The sequence below is a fragment of the Meriones unguiculatus genome, chromosome 8 (assembly GCF_030254825.1).
Source record: "Meriones unguiculatus strain TT.TT164.6M chromosome 8, Bangor_MerUng_6.1, whole genome shotgun sequence".
In the NCBI taxonomy this organism is placed as follows: Eukaryota; Metazoa; Chordata; class Mammalia; order Rodentia; family Muridae; genus Meriones; species Meriones unguiculatus.
In genome coordinates this window covers 74,623,192-74,633,636 of record NC_083356.1, presented here as the reverse complement: position 1 = coordinate 74,633,636, position 10,445 = coordinate 74,623,192, and the positions used below count along the sequence as shown (strand labels likewise).

Below are 10,445 nucleotides of genomic sequence, written 5' to 3'. Positions count from 1 at the left end.
AGGCCATGGGGACAGCACGGTGTGTGGAGGACCCAGAGATGCCGTAACAGCGATGGATGACATGACGTCAGCCCCAAAGCTTGCTCCTGGTGACAACTGCTGCGCTTCGCCCTCACAGCAAAGCCGGAAATGAGAAGTCTCAGTAAGACCCCCACTTTACAGTGAGAACCGAAAGCCCTGTGTTATTAAATGAACCCTTGCAGGCTGCCACACCAGAAACCGCTGGAGTTTGCAGGTGGCTCTGACTTTATAGCCCGGATGTTGTCCCCTACTTTCCCCGCCCAGGTCCCTTCCAGGCGGTGTTCCTAAGCCCCAAGATCTATAAAGCATTGCTTAGAGGTGGGGAGGGGATCAATGCCTGTGGTCCCTTCTAGAGAGGGTGGGCTCTGGGGCAGCAGGGGGCTGGGGGAGGGGGGTATGGAGCAGCAGCCAGGGGCTGTGGGACCAGCTCTGGATAGAGGGAGGCCCTGTGTGGAAGTCCTTTTGACTGGGCCCTGGCAGAGCTGGTTCCCCGGGGAAACTGCCAGGGCTATTAATAACCCCCTGCTGAGTCAGGGGGCTCTTGGGTTGCAACAACGCAACACCTAGGAGTCCTAGGGCAGCGAGGACGCTCTTGACCCCGTGTCTGCTCCCTCCCACCTGCACTGTCCGCCTCAGGCTGTGCCCTCTGGAGTGAGCGGAGGCCGATGCCCCACACAGGGCTGTCCTCAGTGTTCTTATGTGCAAGAAGTGTTCTTCTAAAGACTGCGTTGTAGTGAGACTCTTGTGCTCTTCCCTGCCGAGGGAGCCAGGGCTCTGACGATCCAGTTCATCAGCTGCCTACCCAGGGCCCCGCTCAAAGCTGAGGGGACCCTGCTAGAGGCCCTGTGTTTCAGCACATAGCTTCCGGGGACTCTGGTCACCCTGGGTGGACCCTGGCTGGTGGTGGCAAGGAACCCATCTAGAGGCAGCTATGACAATAGACGCCTCTGTAACGGAAGTTTCAGTTTCTTTGTAAGCTCAGCCATGTTTTGTAAATATGCTTTTGCTTTAATCCCAAGTGTGGCATTTTAGTTGGGCTATAGTTTGTCCACACCGGCTAACTGTCGCATGCGGAGCGTGGCTTTGGCCAGCTTGTAACTGCCTTCCACGTGTAACACACATGGAGAGGGGCGTGGCCTGGGACTCCAGGAGTATAAATATGAGAGCCGAGAAAGAAGGTGTAGTGTTCGCTGTGTCATTTGGTGCTGCTGTGTGGTGTGGAGCAGTTTGGAGAGACCAGAGATGGTGTGAAGGTTTGGAGCAATCAGAAACTCTTCAGGGCACGGCGGCATGTGGAAGAGGCTGCTAGCTGTGTCTGCGGTTGATGGAGATCGGTACAGAGCCCTAGAAGAACCCTGACCCTAACTAGCAGGGAGTAAAGGGTTCTTGGTCTCTCTCCCCACCAACCTCTGGCTCCTTCACAGCTTTTCCCGTCCCAGACTCTGGAGCCCGCCCAGGTCTCTGCCACCTTCCTGGCATGGCTATTGCAGACTTCCACATGGCCTTGTAGGAACAGAACAGGCTCACTCCTTGGCCACCTGTCCCTCAGGTCACCAACATTGTGCTGTGAAGGCTGCTTGCTGAGAGTTCTGGGGGCACTAGGCTCCATTGTGAGCATAAAACTCATACCTACCTCAGGATGGAGGACTGGCACCTACAGGACAAAGCCACCTGCCACCTACTAAGGGATGAGGTGGGCTGTGAGGTCAAGCCTGAACTTATGTCAGAACTCACGCTCATGTATCCATTCATCATCACCGCTACCTTCATTATTTTATTGATTTATTGACTTTTGTTTTTTGTTTATTTATTTATTTTTGTTTTTGTTTCTCTAGTTGTAGCCCTGGCTGTCCTGGAACTCACTTTGTAGACCAGGCTGGCCTTGAACTCACAGAGATCTGCCCGCCTCTGCCTCTTGGAGTGCCGGGATTAAAGGCAAATGTCACCATGCATGGCTACCATCATTATTTTAATAATAATAATATATTATTATGATGATGATTTTGTTGCTTCGGCTGGCCTCAAATCCACTCTGGGGACAGGATAACTGAACTTCTGATCGTCCGGCCTGCAGGTCCTGAGTCATGTAGTTGAGACCTCTGTCAACTAAGCTCTACCCCAGCCCTCATGTATATTTTAAAGACAGATCACCCTGTGTAGCTCAGGATAGTCTCAAACTAGAGATCATCCTGCTTCTACCCCCAAGCATTGGACTCCAGGCCTGTGTCACCAGGCCCAGCAGATTATGCTGTTTAGCTCAGTCATTCCGTGTGGTGTCCGTGGGATCGGATCAAGGGCTTGGTGGCTACATACATACATACATACATACATACAAGCTGCATGCTCTTCTCACGGCCTCCTGGGACTCTCTGGGGACCTAGCCTTCCTCCCCCTCTTCCTTCTGCACCACAGGATGGTAAGCTCCTTGCACATGTGACCCAGGTCTGGGTCCCTTTCTCAGCTCTGCTCCATAGCAGGGTTTCAGGTCCAAGGCCCCTGCAGAGAGCCCTTATCACCCAGCCCCACACATCCCTGAGAGCCTGGGACGGTCAGCTCACCCTGATCCCAGCCCTTCACAAACCCTGTTATCAGGAGACACATTCCAACCCACGCTCTCTCCTCCTGCACAGGGTAAGATAGAGCCCGTAGTCTTCCGGCCACGTGGGAAAGGGCGCCAGGGGAAGCAGAGGCTATCTCAGCAGGAAGCCGCACTGCAGGGTTGTTTCTTCAGACAGCTTGAGAAAACACCTTAGGATTGTCTTTGCCGGTTAGCTGAAGCCCAAATATGACTAGCTAGCTCACGACCCCTGCTGGGGCGGAATCTGGGAGCCAGGAGGTGGCTCTCCAGACATGGGGAGGGTCCATAACACGTTTCTCAGTGACCTGGCTTTCCCCTAAGGCCCGGCTACACCTGGTTTGTGGGAAGGTTTTTAGTATAGCTAGTGAAGACACAGAGCTGAGAGGCTGCTTACCACAGGGGCGTGGGGCAAAGGCCAAGTGTGAGTTTGTAATCTGTGGTAAGCATATCTCTATCACCTGTCAATCGCCCGCAGGGGTAGGGAGTGGAAGGTTTGGAGCTGTGAATCAGGAGGCTGAAACTGGACCTTCCTGGTTTTGCTGAGCCTCAATTTATCCTTTTTTTAAAAATAATTAATTTAATTTATTTTATATATGCATTAATATGAAGTAATCCTTTGGAATTGGTCTTACAGACAGCTGTGAGCTGCCATGTGGGTTTTTTGTTTTTTGTTTTTTGTTTTGACAGGGTCTCATATATATTGTTCTGGCAGTCCTTGCTCTGTAGACCAGACTGGCCTCAAACACACAGAGATCTGCTTGCCTCTGCCTCTGGAGTGCTGAGGTTAAAGGTTTGTACCACTGTACTTTCTTTCCTTCTTCTTTTTTTTTTTTTTTTTTTTTTTCATTTGTTTTTCGAGACAGAGTTTCTCTGTATAGGCTTGGCATGGCCTAGTTTTGTAGACCAGGCTGGCCTTGAATTCACATTGATCCACATACCTCTGCCTCCCTGAGTGTTGTGATTACAGGCCTGAGCCACCATGCCCAGCTGTGTGTGTGTGTGTGTGTGTGTGTGTGTGTTGAGACAGGGTTTCTCTGTGTAGCTCTGGCTGTCCTGGAACTCCCTCTGTAGACCAGGCTGGCCCCAAACTTGGAGATCCACCTGCCTCTGTCCCCCGAGTGCTGGGATTAAAAGCGTGCACCACCACTGCCTGGCGTCACTTGTCTTAAGTTATGAACAATGGAAGTTCATGTCGTGGGTGGCAATGTCTTGAAGAGCCTGGTAAAAAGCTTTAGTAAAGAGCCTGGCACCTAGGCTGGACGGATGTGGGCAAGAGGTCAGCCTGGTCTTCATAACAAGTTGAGTACATCCAAGGAGACACAGTGAGACCCTGTCTCAGAGAGAGAGAGAGAGAGAGAGAGAGAGAGAGAGAGAGAGAGGCCCAATACACAGTAGGCACTTTGGAAAGTGTCTTCCATACACATACAAACACTTGAGAGCTGGGTGTGCTGGTGCATAGTTACAGTGTGAGCACGTAAGAGGCTGAGGTAAAAGGATTGAATCTGAGGCCAGCCCAAAAACTACAGAGCAAGACATTCAAACACACATAGACCCTCCAACAACCAGACATAAACACAGACCGAGCTGCATGGTCATATGCAACCTCTTTAACTTTTAGCTATTTTATTTTTAATTGTGTGTGTGAACGTGTGTATCTGTTGATGCACATCTGTGGGCAACTGTATCTGTATGTTGCTCTACCTGTAACCCCAGCTCCAGGGGATCTGGTGCCTCTTCTGGCTTCTGGGGCACACCTTTGTCCACACGTGGCCCTTCCATACCTGCACAGGCACCAGGGATCCCCAACCCTGTCTTCCAGCCCTCAAATGCTCAGAAGCGGCAGACGGGAAGAAGATACAGGCTTAGCCCACCAAAGGCAGGCTCCGTGCCGGTCTGCCAGCAAGGCCTCGCAGGGGCGCTTTCAGGGAAGAAAAAAACCACAGGGGAAAGCTAGGAACAAACCTGGCTGGGCCACCCAGGGTGGCAGCACCCAGCCAAAGTGGCAGAAGACGGCAAGCAAGCAAACGAGAATGGGGTTCGCGTGTCTAGAGAGTGAAACATGGGCAGTGAGGTGCTGGGGTGCACAGGCAGAAGGTGGAACCAGTCTGTCTGGATGATCCAGGTGGACCAGGATGCTGGAGGCCTGGTTTCCATGGCGACTACAGGATGGAGGGATTCAAGCTGGGGGTTTTGAACAGCAGCATTGGTTGGAAGCTCAGCAAGTCCTTTCTGAAGGCAAATGTTGAGCAAAGGCTCTGAGTCAACCGGAGCCATGACCTCATGGGCAGAGATGGATTTACGCATAAAAGCAAGCCTACGGAGGTGAGATCTGGGAAGGACTGCAGATACCTAATATCTCTGAGTAGGGGTGTCTCTGATTGAGAACATGGACCAGTCAATGAATTACCTGTTCCGTGGCACTAAGGTGCCGAGTGATAAAGGTGACAAAGGACAGACGTGTGTACACGTGTGTTCAGTTCATGTCCGTGGGTGCTCATGCATACCTTTGTATGTGGAAACCAGAGGTCAATCCTAGGTTGTTTCTTTTTTTTTTCCTCGTGTGTGCGTGGTTTACATGCATGTGTATTCACATGTATGTGGGCAGGTGTGTGTGTGCCTGTGCATGCGTGTGTAAGTGTGTTCCTTGATTGCTGTCTATTGTATTCATGAGCTAGGATCTCGTGGTCAAGCCCAGAGCCTGCAGAAAGGGCTAGTCTGGCCAGGTAGTTGGTTCCAGGCCTTCCCCTGTCTCGGTGGAATCATGGGGTCTGAAACTTTGACCCAGCATCACATGTTTTCACACTGCACAGCGAGCACTTTAGACACAGAGCCACTCCTTGGCCCTTAGTGTTTGAGGCCAGGTCCCTCACTGCACCTGGAGCTTGCTGATCACGGTAGCCCGGCAGGCCAGTGTGCCCCACAGGTCCACCCGTCTGCACCTCCCAGCGCTGACATTGCAAGTGCCCAGCCACCGTGACGGCCTTTGTGTATGAGTTCTGATGCTCAAACTTGGGTCTTTGGCCTTGCTCATCCAGCACTTTACAACTGAGCTATTCACCCAGCCCCGGGTGAGACTCCAATGTAAACAAAACTTCTGGAAGTGAAATGAGCATTTCAAGTAAAACACACAGGGTTTCTCTGTGTAGTCTTAGCTTTCCTGGTCTCACCTTGTAGACAAGGATAGCCTCAAACTCACAGAGATCTGACTGCCTCTGCCTCCTGAGTCCTGGAATTACAGGCGTGCGCCACCACACCCGGCTACCCAGGGCTCTTCGGATGGCTAGCTGGGTGAAGGCATGTGGCACCAAGGCTCATGACCCGAGTTCCATCCCTGGGACTCACATGGTGGCAAGGACTGACTCCTGAAAGTTGTCCTCTGACCTCCATACATGCACCGTGACATGAACATGCTCCTCCCAGCAGAAAGAAAGAAATATACAAGTTAAAAAACAAAAAGCAAACTCATCGTTCTAGACCAGCCAGAGATCTTACTCAATGGAAACCAAAACAAGGCAAGTATAGACTTTTTTTTTTTTTCTCAGAATGCAACAAAAACAGGGAAGGAGAAGGGAAACTCGAGGCAGGGGGAAGTGTGAAGGGAAGAGTGAAGAGAGAGACATGGGGTTACAGATGACCCCAAGCTTCCCTCCAAGGCTGTGAGCAAGTCCTAGAGAAGATACCAATCAGGAACGTGACCCCAGGAGGACTGAGAACCTGAGAAGAAAGGGTAAGTCGGAGGTGCCACTCTTGAACACACACTGCCTGGAAGAGCTGGTTGGGATTTAAAGCAAACGTTTGGAAAATGACGGGTATAGTGTCTCAACCTTGTAAATTCACACATTAACTTTTTGTTTTTCCTTTCTTTTGAGATAGGTTTCAGGTAGCCCAGGCTGGAGTTGAACTAAGTCAAGGCTGTCCCTGAAGTCCTCATCTTCCCTCTGAGTGCTGGGATCACAGGTGTGCACCAGCACATCTGGGGCATATGGTGCTGGGGAAGGGACCCAGGGCTGGGCACAAGCTGGGCAAGTGCTCTACCCACTGAGCATCAGCCCACACCGATACTTCGGCAGCCACAAATGAAGAGAGGGAGGTAGTCCACATCAGCAGAGAGAGGAAGAGAAAGCGAAACAACTCAAAGAGGGCCAAGAGAAAAGAGAAGAGAAACAGAAAGGACGGAACCAGAAGAAAGGGGAGAGAAAATAAGGCAGAGTAGAGTCCAAGTGCACAAAATTGTAAGTAGAAGAATCTTGCCAGCTCAAAGTCTCGGCTGAGCGGGAGGGTAAATGACGGCTTGGTGACATTCAGAAGGAACACCTCAAAACGCCGCTCACGTGGAGTCAGGAGACGGCACACACAAGTCTGTTCTCGCTCCACCTTGTCTGGACCAGGGATTGAACCCCGGTTGTCAGACTTGCCAGCAGGTGCCTACCAAGCCAGCTCTGACTCCGCCAGTGAGCTACAGGGATCCTGTGTTCTCCACCTCACATCCCTGCACTGGGTCTCAGCATCCTCTCCTCAAGGGTGCTGGCGATCCGACTCAGACCCTCCCGCTCAGGCAGCAGAGACTTCCCAGCCACCACCTCAATATAAATAAGAGAACACTGAGTGCAGCCAAAAACAAAATAATAGAAACAAAACAGAACAAAACCCTGCCGAGGAGCTAGAGAGACGGCACAGCAGTTAAGAGCACTGGCTGCTCTAGCAGAGGACGCAGGCTCAAGCACTGGCACCCCAGCTCTCCACTCCAGCCCCAGGAGAACTGACTTCTTCTGGCCCCCTTGGGTACCAGACATGTCCCTACTGGGAACCCTAAAGTCTCCAAAGAAGACGGGTGGTGCACAGACCTGGATTGTGGTGACGCTAACCACTGGGAAAAACTGACCATGCATTGCCTGCCGCTAGGGCCCTGCAGAAACTGTGGACACTGTTGCGTTGATTACCCTACTCTGCCTTGCCAAAGTAGGTTTGTCCCCCAGGTTCCTCCTCTACCGGAAAATCTCAGACCTGGGTCAACCAGCCAACAGCTGGTGCTGTCCTGTGCGGTAGCTGAAGATGCACTGCTGTCCCTGGCGAAATCATCAAGCCACCAGGGCAGCTCTCTAGGTATCGGCTAAGTCTCCTTGTCATTTTAATCGATACTGAGGCCATTTTGACTATACTTCCTGCTGGAATTTATCCTTCTCAGAACTCTAATGGTGTTGATGGCTAACTGTGGCTTCATCAGTTTAGCAGCAGCTGCTGGTCAATCTATTTCGCATCTGAAAACAAGGCCTCACTCTTCTGGAGCTATCGGGTCACTTGATGAAAAAGGCAAACTCACAGGCAGGTTCGCCTTACTAACAGGCTTTGTATTAAACAGGTTTCAGATGTAACTTACACTGTTTAAAGGAGAAAGTACAGTGGCCTATAGGCTTGTCCTTATAAACTCTTGCAACACATGACTCAAGGCCATTCCAGCTAGGAAATTTCAGGAAGTGGTCCTGACCAAAGTCCATCTCTTGGTCAGTATTTAATATTTAATAAAGCTTGCTTTAAATTTAGCCCTAAAATGGTGGGATTGATTTTTCTCCTGTGAATATCAAGATTACACCAGTCTCAAAAAATTAAAAAAATTAAGGTTTATTTAAATTACAAAGGTCTAAAAATAATTTAAGTTCTAAACATCCGAGGGTATAAATAGTCTAAATAAGTTATGACAATTATAAACAATGGTAATATAAGCTTCAGGGAGTAAAAAAAAAAAAAAAAAGTCCTAAGACTTGGATCCACCTCAGCTCTAATGGACTCCAGATAAGAACTCCTGTCAACAACGGCCTGAGCTTCCCTGCCTATTGCCCTCGCCTGATAGAGAAGCTTGAAATATAAAAGTTTCCTTTAAGTTTGTTAACAACTTCCAGCCCTCGTCTGTATATGCTTCGGCAGAGTTTCACCCAACTTGTAGACACCACCCAGAAATCAGCGGCTGGCTACAGACTGCTCCATGCCAGCCTCGGGTAGTCCCACAAAACCGGAAAGCCCCGGACTTGCTGAAAACGGATCTAAGCCAGTTCAGTCAGTGTGACTGCTCCCTGTCACTTCAGCTGGGTCAGCTAACCAGATGCTTCTGATCAGTACCCTCTTGCCCTAATCCCCTCATGAACTTTGGTTAATATTTCGAGTTTCTGGGCCCTGACAAAGGAATCCCGATTTCAGCAGGAAGTAGTTACAGAGATTACATCGCCCCTCATGCTCAAGAAAGGGCTGGAGTATTAGGTCCAAGGAAATTCCTTGGCAGAGGGGACAGGTGGCTACCTGTAGAAATCATTGGCACACCATGATTACATGGCTTTAAAATATTTGTTCTATCTATGCTTACCAAATAGGTGTAATTTGTGAGTGAGTAATGCATCTTTTGATGCATTTCCCCTCAGATAAAGAATGCTAAGACCCTATCAAGGGTTTGACAGGGACTCATAAGACAACCAGCCTGCGTCCATTTTAGGCTTAAAAGCCACTTTGTCTTAAATACAAAATAGGCTCAGTTTATGGTTAAACCTCATTTCTCAAGGACTGGGCTATGCCCCACCTGTAACCTTAACTACAAATGGTTCTGTACCGCCTGTTCCAGGGATGGCGATCATGTCTGTTTCAAAAAGTTGTTTATAACCATCTTGCAACCCTACCTTTGTTTCAAAGGACCACCTGAGTGACTGTTCTGCCCACCCTGCAACCCTGTCTTATTTCAGGATGTCCTGAGGACTGATGGGTATGCTTATGTCCTGCTCCTGTACCCCACCTATTTTGTCTACTAAATACCCCATTTGACAACCCCTACTGGAGCTCTAAAAGCCTTGTCTTCCTCATATCTCTGAGGCTAACCTCTAGAACCCCACCTGAGGGGGAGGCAGCCTGTGAACATGATTTTTAAAACTTGCTTTAATTAGTTGATCTCTTTAATTGATTTGGCCATTGGGATTAATAATACATGCAGACAAAGTAGTCACACACTAAAATTTAAATGACAACAAAAACTACAAACAAAAACAACTTAGACAAGACCCCAACCAGTCTGACACAAATCAAGCATAGGTCTGGTTGTTGGTAAAGAAACAGTTCAGAGCTGGGCGGAGTGGTGTAATCCCAGCACTGTGGGAGGCAGAGGCAGGCGGATCTCTGTGAGTTCTGCAAATTGAGTTTAGGACAGCTAAGGCTCTGTAACACAGAGAAGCCCTGTCTCGAAAGAAAGAAAGAAAAGAAAGAGATAAAGAAAAAGAGAAAAAGTAGAACAAAAGAAAGAAAGGAAGGAAGGAAGAGAAAGAAAGGAAGGAAGAAAGAAGAGTTCAGAATATTAAGAAGGAAAAGTAGATCAGGAAACTGCAAGGCTTTTTATATTTTATTTTATTTTATTTTTTAATATTTATTAACCTCTTTATGCAGAATTCAGAAAGTCAGTTGAAAGACAAATTGAAAAATATGGAATGCTTCATGAATTTGCGTGTCATCCTTGCGCAGGGGCCATGCTAATCTTCTCTGTATCGTTCCAATTTTAGTATATGTGCTGCCGAAGCGAGCACTATATTTTATTTTTGTTTTATGTAGTTTGGTGTTTTGCCTTCGTGTATGTCTCTATGAGGGAGTCAGATCACTTAGAGCTGGATTGCAGACAGTTGTCAGTGGAAATGTGGGTGCTGGGGACTGAACTCGGGTCCTCTGGAAGAACAGCCGCTGCTCATAACCACTGAGCCATCTCTCCAGCCCTAAAACTGCAGTTTTTCTTGTTCAAAATTGTCTACAATTGTCTACAAATGCAGAGGGAAAAACAACATTGGACAGGACTGAACAAAATATTTTTGCCTCTGGTGTTCCT

At 49.0% G+C, this 10,445-nt stretch overlaps 1 long non-coding RNA gene and 1 other non-coding gene across 2 annotated transcripts; one reads left to right on the top strand and one right to left on the bottom strand.

The window, feature by feature from the left end:
• LOC132655879 (uncharacterized) lies at positions 1-9,814 on the top strand. Its single transcript, XR_009593798.1, has 3 exons — positions 1-142; positions 6,142-6,326; positions 6,473-9,814. It is a non-coding gene; the product is annotated as an uncharacterized LOC132655879 (long non-coding RNA).
• A 231-nt stretch (positions 9,815-10,045) lies between these two features.
• Positions 10,046-10,152, bottom strand: LOC132656166 (U6 spliceosomal RNA). Its single transcript, XR_009594089.1, has one exon. It is a non-coding gene; the product is annotated as a U6 spliceosomal RNA (small nuclear RNA).
• Positions 10,153-10,445: the final 293 nt, after the last annotated feature.